The sequence below is a fragment of the Petromyzon marinus genome, chromosome 22 (assembly GCF_048934315.1).
Source record: "Petromyzon marinus isolate PM22_M1 ecotype Great Lakes invasive population chromosome 22, UKy_Petmar_22M1.pri1.0, whole genome shotgun sequence".
Taxonomy (NCBI): Eukaryota; Metazoa; Chordata; class Hyperoartia; order Petromyzontiformes; family Petromyzontidae; genus Petromyzon; species Petromyzon marinus.
This window is the reverse complement of record NC_133688.1, coordinates 19,582,811-19,592,980: the sequence shown is the minus strand read 5'-3', so window position 1 is coordinate 19,592,980 and position 10,170 is coordinate 19,582,811.

Here is a 10,170-nt window from a genome sequence, read left to right as displayed (position 1 = left end):
CTGAGTCGACCAGACACTAACAGTTTCGTCTCATCCAACACACCGCTCAACCCGGTTACTCATCCACTCACTCACCCACTCACACTCTCACCCACTCACCACACTGCTCCACTTTGCACTTCCCTCCCAATCATCGTCATTAACCCCCGCCCAACCCAACTCGCGTTACACTTATTATCTACGACAGCTCTTTGCGACTGTTACATTTGTTGCCGGCCGCTCAACGTGTTGGGGCCTTTTGGGCACTGTGCTCAGCATGCAGTTGTGCAAAGCGAAAATCCCGAATCGTATCACAGCACCGAGGACACACACGGGGGCTGTGGAGTACAGAAAGGGAAACACAATCCAGGCATACACCTGCACGCCCTCGTTTTGCGTATCTTTTACAATTCACACATATAAAAAAAATTATCCGCCGCTATGACAAACAGTGTGATGTAGGGCGTACGAGGCTCAAGGCAGAGGCTGCCAGTTTATTTAAGTGCGGCTAAACGACCCGGCGTAAATATCCATTACCAGCACTCGTGGCTTTACTGCCCGTGGTCACGCAGTAACTGCCTTGTTGCCCGACTCGACTGCTGAATGATGGAATAGATTTGCCTTTGCCAGGGAGAATAAAAAAACACAAATCCCGTTATGTACAGGAGGGATGCGATGGTGGTTGTAATGGTTAGTGCACTCGACTTGCGAATCTAGAGGTCACCCGGTTCGATTCCATCTCCGGGCGCGGCATTTTAAAGCTATGGGTATTTTTTCATATTGTTTTTTTAATATATATATTTGCGTCTGTCTGCCTCGTGATAGGACAGAGTAACGGTCTCATGCGAATTCTGGCCCTCACTCAGCCTGCTTGCTGACATCCAAGAACAATATATCCAGCATACTCAAGTAGCGAAGAATTCGGAGGTGACCGGTTCGATCTCCCAGCGCGGCAGCATCTGAAAACGATGGGCAAAGTGTCTCAAATCCCCACCGCTACATTTTCAGCGGTTTAAGCAGACACGATCTGCGCGCGCGATTGGGCTACTCACAGCTCTCTCGACGCATCTGGCCTTGCGTGCAAGAGCAAGGTCAAAATGGGGCTCTCTAAATTAGGCCCCATACAGTGGAGGCCCTTCCGACAGCAGTGGTGTGAGCGAGAGATTGCACGGATGCGCCTTTGCCATTTGTTTGTATTTGTATACAGTTATAGGGCGAGGCTCGCGCGCCACGCTGCCACGGTGCGCGATCACGGAACGTCGCGAACCTCCAGGGTGGGGCGGGCGGGGTCGGAGGAGGTAGGGGGAGGGCACCCACCTCCACCTCTCGGGCAGCCGAACCTCGTGTGGGGGGGAGGGGGAGAGAGGGGGGGGGCGTTAGTAACGCCCCCCTCTCTCCCCCTTCCCTCTCCACCGGGGCACTCTCACGCCGCCTCTCTTAGCCGGAGTCCCACTGCGACTGCAGTGAGATAATTGTAAAGTCAATCATTGAATTATGGTCTCCGCGTAGCGCTACGCGTAAACTAATTTGCCCTTTTCTCCGCTTACGCTGTTTGCCCTCGTTACGAGCCTAATTAAATATCCGTCGGTACGGCCGCGGGGGGGTGGGGGAAGACAAAAAACACACGACGACTACGAACGACGAAAACTTGTAATGCTGCGGCGTTCTCGTTTTTTGAGTTTTTTTTCCTTCCGTAATTGCGTTAAGAGTTCCAGCGGAGTCTGAGCCGAGGGTTCGCTCGTTAGTTCGCTCGCTCAGCTCGGTCGAGCCACGGGGGTGTTTTGCTTTGACAGCCGTGGGTGACTCAGGGTCATTGGGGGTCAGGCAGATGAGAGAGGGGGGGGGGCGGTGAGATGAGCAGGGCTGGGTCTGGGAAGGGCGGAGGGGGTCACGCCAAAGGGATCTGCAGGGGTTCAGCAGAGGCATCCGCTCGCTCGTCCTCCGTCTCGCGCGGAGCACTGGACAATTATTGTAAGTGATTGATGGGCTGTGTTGGTCGAGGGGAAGATATAAATACGGGACAGATATAGAGCCTGATATATAGCGATGTTTATATATGCAGAGATGGATGGATAGGTAAAGGTGGGCAGATGGACAGATTTTTGGATAGGCGTAAATGCAGACAGACAGACAAACAGGGATACACACAATAACTCACACTCGTCAACAACACTTCCTCAAAAGGAAACAATACGTAATGGACGACGTTTCGAGCAATGGCCCTTTCTCACAGCACATTATTTCCCGAAATGTCGCCGATTAAATTAAACCATCTCTCTACAATAATTATTGTATAGCGATTGTTTTATTTTTACGGCAGCGTTGTTGACAAGTGTCGAGTTTATTGTGTTAATTGTGACGGTGCACCACTGCCAACGCAGCGTCAACAACATCATTTGTTTAAGACATATATACAGATAAATAGCTAAACAGATTTATGGTTAGACGAACAGCTAGGTATATAGACTTAGAGTATACATGCAAAGCTACATATGCAGAGATACAGACGAATAACACATATATATTGATATGCATATAATGTATATACGGACAGACGCTACATTTCCCAAATTATCTTCAACCAGCTTTGAACGATCAGCCTCTACTCGTTGCTTGCACTGGAAAAGGATCGTGTCGCGAAACATTGACAGACTTTTGACTTTTAAACAACTTTTATTGCTGCCAGCAGCAACAGCACTGGAGGCGATTCCGATATGAAACACACAAAGTCACCAGCAAACAAATAAAACAAACGATATAAGTCCACGCGCTGTGGCGCTAAAAGCACCGCGCACAACACGAAAGAAAAGTCACGTGGTGGTGGTGTTCATCGCGCACGGCACGGTGACGAGCGAGCGCTTCAGAAGGTGAACATGAGGGTGCCGTCCACGCTAGTACAGAGGGCTTTACCGGCTCCTCAGCGTTCGAAGAAGACGTGCACATCACCGACATGTATGTGGTATGCGTGCTCCAGCCGGAGCCGCGCCTTAAGCAGGCCTCTGAACACTGGAAGCAGCACAGAGCAGCCGTCAGTGTCACCTCCCAGCGTCTTTTTCCTCGTTCTGTACACCGCCATCTTCGCCTCAGCACAGGCGAAGTTGGGGAGGTCATGGCGCTTGTTAGCCAGGTAAGGAGAGGGCGCTTACATACGAGAGAGCGAGGCAATACGACGTTGTGTGAACGAAGAAGGGAGACTTCGTGGACACAGAAGCAGGGGAGAAGATGGAAAGACTTTGTTTTGAAGTTTGAAGCTGGGTGGGTGAGCTAGTGCTTGGGTGTGAGTGAGTCGATGAGTTTATAAGAGTGGGGAGCGGTAGTGCAGCGGTTAGCGCTACGCTGCGCTGTGAACCCAGCGGCCCGGGTTCGATTCCCGCTCACGGCCAACACCAGTGACGATTATCTGAACCGGTCCTGGGCCTCCCCTAGGTCGACTCAGCCTCAAATTAGTGCCTGGGTGCGGTGTGTAAACATCGCCACTGGGGAGATAAAGGCGGCCGGGCGTGGTGCTGGCCACCCACACCCTCGTGTGCCGTTCCGGCCTTTATAGGTGCTCGCTAACAGCACTTGCCCCTACAGTCTGTTTAGACTATACGGGGGGATCTTTTTCTTTGTATAAGAATGAGTGGTTTGGTGTGTGAGTGAGTGATTGTGTGTGTAATGGCGAGCGAGTGTAAGAGTGGGTGAGTGTGAGTGTTATTGTGGTGCTTGAACACCGTGTGGTGGATGAGACCCAGTCCTCAACACGGGTGGAGGATGGATCAATGAGTCAAGTTCACAGGAACAGTCACCAAGGCTGTAGCGACTGAACTTGACCATGGGAATGGTATCGGCAGTGCAGACGGACGGACAGACGAAGTGAGTTGCAGACATTCGGGAACAGCAGCCGAGAAGGAGCGACCTCCCATCGAGCTAAAGTTGACTCGGGACTTGATTTGCGGAGCAGAGCAGGCGAGATGAAATTGAAGCCGGCCTAAATATATTTTTTAGCCCGTTCCAAACGCCTCACGCCACATCCAGTAAAGCTCTGACTATGGAGCGTGGCGAATCGCCACGTGTCACAACTCTCGTCTCAACCAGCGGCGCGGAGAAGCCCTGGTGGTGGTGTGGTGGTGGTGGTGGGGGTGTGGTGGGTGTGGTTGTGGTGGGTGTGTGGGTGTTGGTGGTGGTGGGTGTGGTGGTGGTGGGTGTGGTTGTGGTGGTGGGGGTGTGGTGGGTGTGTGGGTGTTGGTGGTGGTGGGTGTGGTGGTGGTGGTGGGGGTGTGGTGGGTGTGTGGGTGTTGGTGGTGGTGGGTGTGGTGGTGGTGGTGGGGGTGTGGTGGGTGTGTGGGTGTTGGTGGTGGTGGGTGTGGTGGTGGGTGTGGGGGTGTTGGTGGTGGTGGGTGTGGTGGTTGTGGTGGTGGGGGTGTGGTGGTTGTGGTGGTGGTGGTGGGGGAGTGGTGGTGGTGGGTGTGGGGGTGTTGGTGGTGGTGTGGTTGTGGTGGTGGGGGTGTGGTGGGGGTGGTTGTGGTGGTGGTTGTGGTGGTGGGTGTGGTTGTTGGTGGTACGCATTCAAGCGGTGGTTGTGGGAAGAATAAAAAGGTCGTCGCGCTCTGATGGAGTGGCTGTCGGCAAGGAGCGGCGTCTTCCGTTTCACGCCGCCGCCGCTCAACTGTGAACCTCGCTGAGCCTGGAGTGGATGCGCGCGTTCTGGGGGTGGGGGGGGAGACGGCGTGGGAAGGAACACGCGGCCCGCCGATCGTAACCGCATTCGCAGTCAACGAGCGCAACACCGTATCCTGATGCATGCGGGGTTGATGTCGACTCCGCGGGGCTGCTAAACGTGATGGGTCACAATTGTTTAAAGTGCAATATAAACAACCGAGGCAGAGGCATTCGCCGGTCGTGAGCCGCTCTCTCTCTCGTTCGTTAGTAACGCGATTCCACGACCACCCACGCAACTAAGTGCATCCTCTCCGACGTGTGACCATTGCGCCTCTGTGCTCAGGGACCGTATTAAGTTTGATGGTGAGGGATGAGTGGGGGTGGCTCAGGGCTGTTGTTGTTTTGTGGCTTGTGGGGGGTGGGTCTCTTTGTAAATTAAATTCTTTCCCTGGACTGTGTTACCATCACCCAATGCCCCACACCAAACGCCTCCGCTGTAATTCACTTTGGTTATTTCGGTTCCGGTTTTTGTGTTTGCTTTGTTTTGGTTAGGCGATGCACGGAATGTGTCCGATGCAATATGCGTCAACGCGTAGGAGGGAATTTCGCAGCCTAATGGAATGATACTTCAATCGACTTGCCAGCGAGTGAGCCTCACCAATAATAATTGACGCTTTAAACGCGTGTGCACGTGACCATTGAGTTTATTTGCATGTATGTGTTGAACTTCTTTCGCACCGTACACATAGCCAACCGTGCTAATCGGAGGTGCGTTGGGTGGCGGAGGGTTACACGACGACATAACAAAAAAAAATGGCCAGACCATTACGCGGGCCTCGCCCAAGATTAAGTTACGAATCATTCAAAGCGTCGCCTCTTTTGTAATTTTTGCTTTCTTGAACGTCTTCCTCCGCTTCTAAGGCCACTCCTGGCTAAGCGGGACCGTCGCAAACTCTCGAGTCATCACCGTGCTTTAAACAAACAAACAACAACAACAGCAGCAGCACTATCGGTGCGATTCGCCGCAGCAGGCGTCTCTCCGCGCTTCTCTGCGCTCTCTTCCGCGCCCGTCCATGTTTTTGTGACGCGCGCGTGACGTCACAAACAAACCACCAAACTCCTCGTGCGAGACCCGACGACGCAGGCTATCCCTGGCTTCGATGTGCCGCTATGAAGTCCATTGTGGTGACTACGACGAACCAGAACCAAGGACTCAATGCCCCTATGCACAAATACGAAGGAGGAGGCGTCATCATCACAGCAGCGATTCACCACTTCGCTACTCCTAACACAATCACGTGGCTCATTAACCACTTCAATATACAATTACAGCGCTCTGCAACAACATCAGCCACACCAAGAAGAATACCACTATAGCGTAGAACATTAAACTAAATAGCCTACACGCCACCTGTAAATTGAACTTGAAACAACCTCGCCGCGTGACAATAAAGAATATCTTGTTAATAAATAAGCAATAAGCTGTCGAGGATAAAATGTTGTTTTCTCAGCACAGTTCCCCCCAGTCCCCATCGTGGCGAGGATGATTGAGACAAAGGGAGCAGAGCTCTTACCCACACAAATCACTTTGCAGAGGCACTCATGTCACACTCACACACACACACATGTCACACACACACACTCATGTCACACACACACTCATGTCACACACACACACTCATGTCACACACACACTCATGTCACACACACTCATGTCACACACACACACACACTCATGTCACACACACACACACTCATGTCACACACTCACCCACACACTCATGTCACACACACACATGTCACAAACTCATGTCACACTCACACACACACACTCATGTCACATACACACTCATGTCACACACACACACACACTCATGTCACACACACTCATGTCACACACACACACAGTCATGTCACACACACACACACTCATGTCACACACATTCATGTCACACACACACTCACCCACACACACACTCATGTCACACACACACACACACTCGCCCACACACACACTCGCCCACGCACACACTCGCCCACGCACACACTCGCCCACGCACACACTCGCCCACACACACACTCGCCCACACACACACACTCGCCCACACGCACTCGCTCACCCACACACTCGCCCACACACACACTCGCTCACACACACACACTCGCTCACACACACACTCGCCCACACACACACACACTCGCCCACACACACTCGCTCACACACACACTCGCCCACGCACACACTCGCTCACACACACACTCGCCGACACACACACACTCCCCCACACAACAACAACAACAACCGCCATTCGCCACTAAGTGGCGGTGACGTCACCACGACGCTTGTGCCAGGCTATGTGCACCCTGAGGCCACGTGAAGTGTCGAACGCCCGCTGGCAGGAGGTCACGGGGCAGACCCAGGTGCCACGGGTCGACTGACTGAGATGACTGGCTGATGCACCACCTGTGCCCCCTACTGTGCCAACCTGCTGTGCTTTAGCCACCCGGCGCTCCGCTCGCTGTTGTGAGCGTCGCTCCTCCGCCCTCCGTTGTTGTTGGAGGGCGACTGCCTCCAACTGCCCAGTAGCATCCTTCACGAGCCTCCTCCACAGAGGCCGATCTTGACACCGCTGGTACCAGTCATCGGCAAGTCCACTCAGCTCCACGTCCTCCTGTACCACATCACTCCATCTCCTCTCTAGCCCGCGCCGCGCCCGCCCAGCCCCCCCAATCCGGCCAAACAAAAGCTGCCTCGGCATGCGGCGGCTGGGCATGCGGGCTACATGACCCAACCACCGCAGCCCCGCCTGCCGGAGGAGCTCACCGACGGGACCCCGCCCAGATCCTTCAAGGATCCGTGAGCTCCTCACACAATCCAGTCTGGCCAAACCCAGGATGGATCGTAGGCAGGTCAGCCTAAATGCTTCCAACCGGCGAAGATGCTCCACCAGGGGGGCCCACGCCTCGCAAGCGTAGAGAAGGGAGGGAATGACCGTGGCCGAGAAGACCTGAAGCCTAGTGCGGAGCGACAGACCAGGTAGCTTCCACACAGCGTTACGCAACCGATGAAAAGATATTGCCGCTCGACTGATTCGGAGTGAGACCTCTGCTGTTAAACTGGAGCCAGTCATAAGCACACTCCCCCACACACACACTCGTTCACCCACACACTCGCTCACACACACACTCGCTCACACACACACTCGCTCACACACACACTCACCCACACACACACAATCGCCCACACACACACTCACCCACACACACACTCGCCCACACACACACTCGCTCACACACACTCGCTCACACACACACTCGCCCACACACACACTCGCTCACACACACACTCGCCCACACACACACTCACCCACACACACACACAATCGCCAACACACTCGCTCACCCACACAATCGCTCACACACACACTCGCCCACATACTCGCTCACTCACACACTCGCTCACCTACCCACCTGCCCACTCACCCACTCGGTCACCCACCCACTCACTCACCCACCCACTCACTCACCCACACATTCGCCCACCTACCCTACTAGCCCACTCACCCACTCGGTCACCCACCCACTCGCTGACCCACCCGTTGCCCCACCCACCCACTCACTCGCTCACCCACCCACTCGCTCACCCACCCACTCACCACACCGCAGGTCACACCACTTTTTGTTATATTCCTCACACTACCCACTCTGTTGGAATCCCCCACCCAGTAGTTGGATTTCCCGAGTTCTCACAACTGTTTACAGAACTTTCCTCAACTCTATAAACGTATTTACTTTCACTGATTACAACTTTACCAGCGCTGTTTGGTGCTGGCCGCTTGACGTTTTGGGCACGTGCTCCACGAATGTGAGTGATATATATGTATATATCACGCTCAGTGGGGAGCGGTAGTGTAGCGGTTAGCGCACTGCGCTACGAACCTGGCGACCCGGGTTCGATTCCCGCTCACGGCCAACACCACTGACGATTATCTGAACCGGTCCTGGGCCTCCCCTAGGTCGACTCAGCCTCAAATGAGTATCTGGTGCGGTGTGTTAACATCGCCACTGGGGAGACAAAGGCGGTCGGGCGTGGTGCTGGCCACCCACCCCCTCGTGTACCGTTCCGGCCTTCATAGGTGCTCGCTAACAGCACTTGCCCCTACAGTCTGTTAAGGCTATACGGGGGATCTTTATCTCTATATCACGCTCAGCTGAGCACACGTTTGTCGTATATATTAAAAGCACCAAAAAGTTTAACACGTAGGCTTTCGCGACCAATAGTATTAACAATAAAGGTTTTTAGGTTAGATCGTGTAAGAATAAATGTGTCGTAACCCTCCACCACCCAACACAGCATGGATTGTCACGTAAACAAGGTAGAGTAAATCCACAACATTTACAATGTAAATGTCTGGTGGTGGAGGGTTACGACACATTTATGCTTTCGCGATCCAACCCAAAAACCCATGATTATGAGCACGAAAAAAGAGCGTCGCCTTTTGGAGTCACCTGGACCGACCGAGCCGCGTCGACGAGCGGCGGCGAAAGGGGTCGCAGAGCCACGAGTCGAGGGGTGCGAGACGGAGATCATTTAATCTCAGACGCCTTTTCAAACATTGCGCCAACATTTCCGCGATGTGACAAACACATCACACACATTATTATTTTTTTTACCAAAGAATATAAAAACAAACACACAAAACCTCCCCTTAAAAAAGTGACGCTTCTCAAATCACGTTTTTTTTTTCTCTCTCTCTCCTCTCCTTTAAACGCCGCTCATTTGACTCGCCCTTAGGAGATCAGCGCCCGCAAAACATCGCGCCCACAGGCGGCGGATATCGTTTATCGGGGACTCGCGCGAGGCCTCGGGCAGACACCGCATCGAAAACAAATCTCGCCGGCATCCACTGCGCCTGCCGAGGTCTCTGGGGGTGTTTGGCGCCGTGGCCTCCTACTCCTCCTCCTCCTCCTCTTCCCGGAAGATCAGAAAACCATCACACACCCCTGCTTATCCGTGAGCGCTTTTCAGGGCCGCAAATGATTTTGCCACCCTTCAAATGCCCGAGTGTGTCCTTAGAGAGGAGGGGGGTTGGGGGGGTCAGCTATTGATCGCGGATGGTCCGCCCTGCGTTCTGACAATTGTTGCAGGGACCTGCTGTGCGCCGCGGTGGCTAGGAGATGTTAACTACCTCGCCTGGTATGCAGGAGGTTGTGGGTTCGATCTCGACCCTGACGCCTGCGGTATATTTGGAGTTTGCGTGTCTCTCTCCCCGTGGTCGCGTGGATCTTTCTCCGGGTCTTCGGGTTTGTCGCTTCGCATTTAGAATCAACATCACGCGTTTAGAGTGTTTGGCTGCTATAAATGATCACGCGATTCGCCACTTCGCTGAGCTATCGTTTGTAACCAGGCCGCTTCTGAAAAAGAGCTGTATAGCTCAGTGGGCCTTACCTGGTAAAAAATTTAAAAAGTTAATTTTAGTTCAATAGTTCATTAGAAAGGGCGTTCCTAGACGCTGAGGCGTCATATTGCTTGAAATGTGTGGTCGTTTT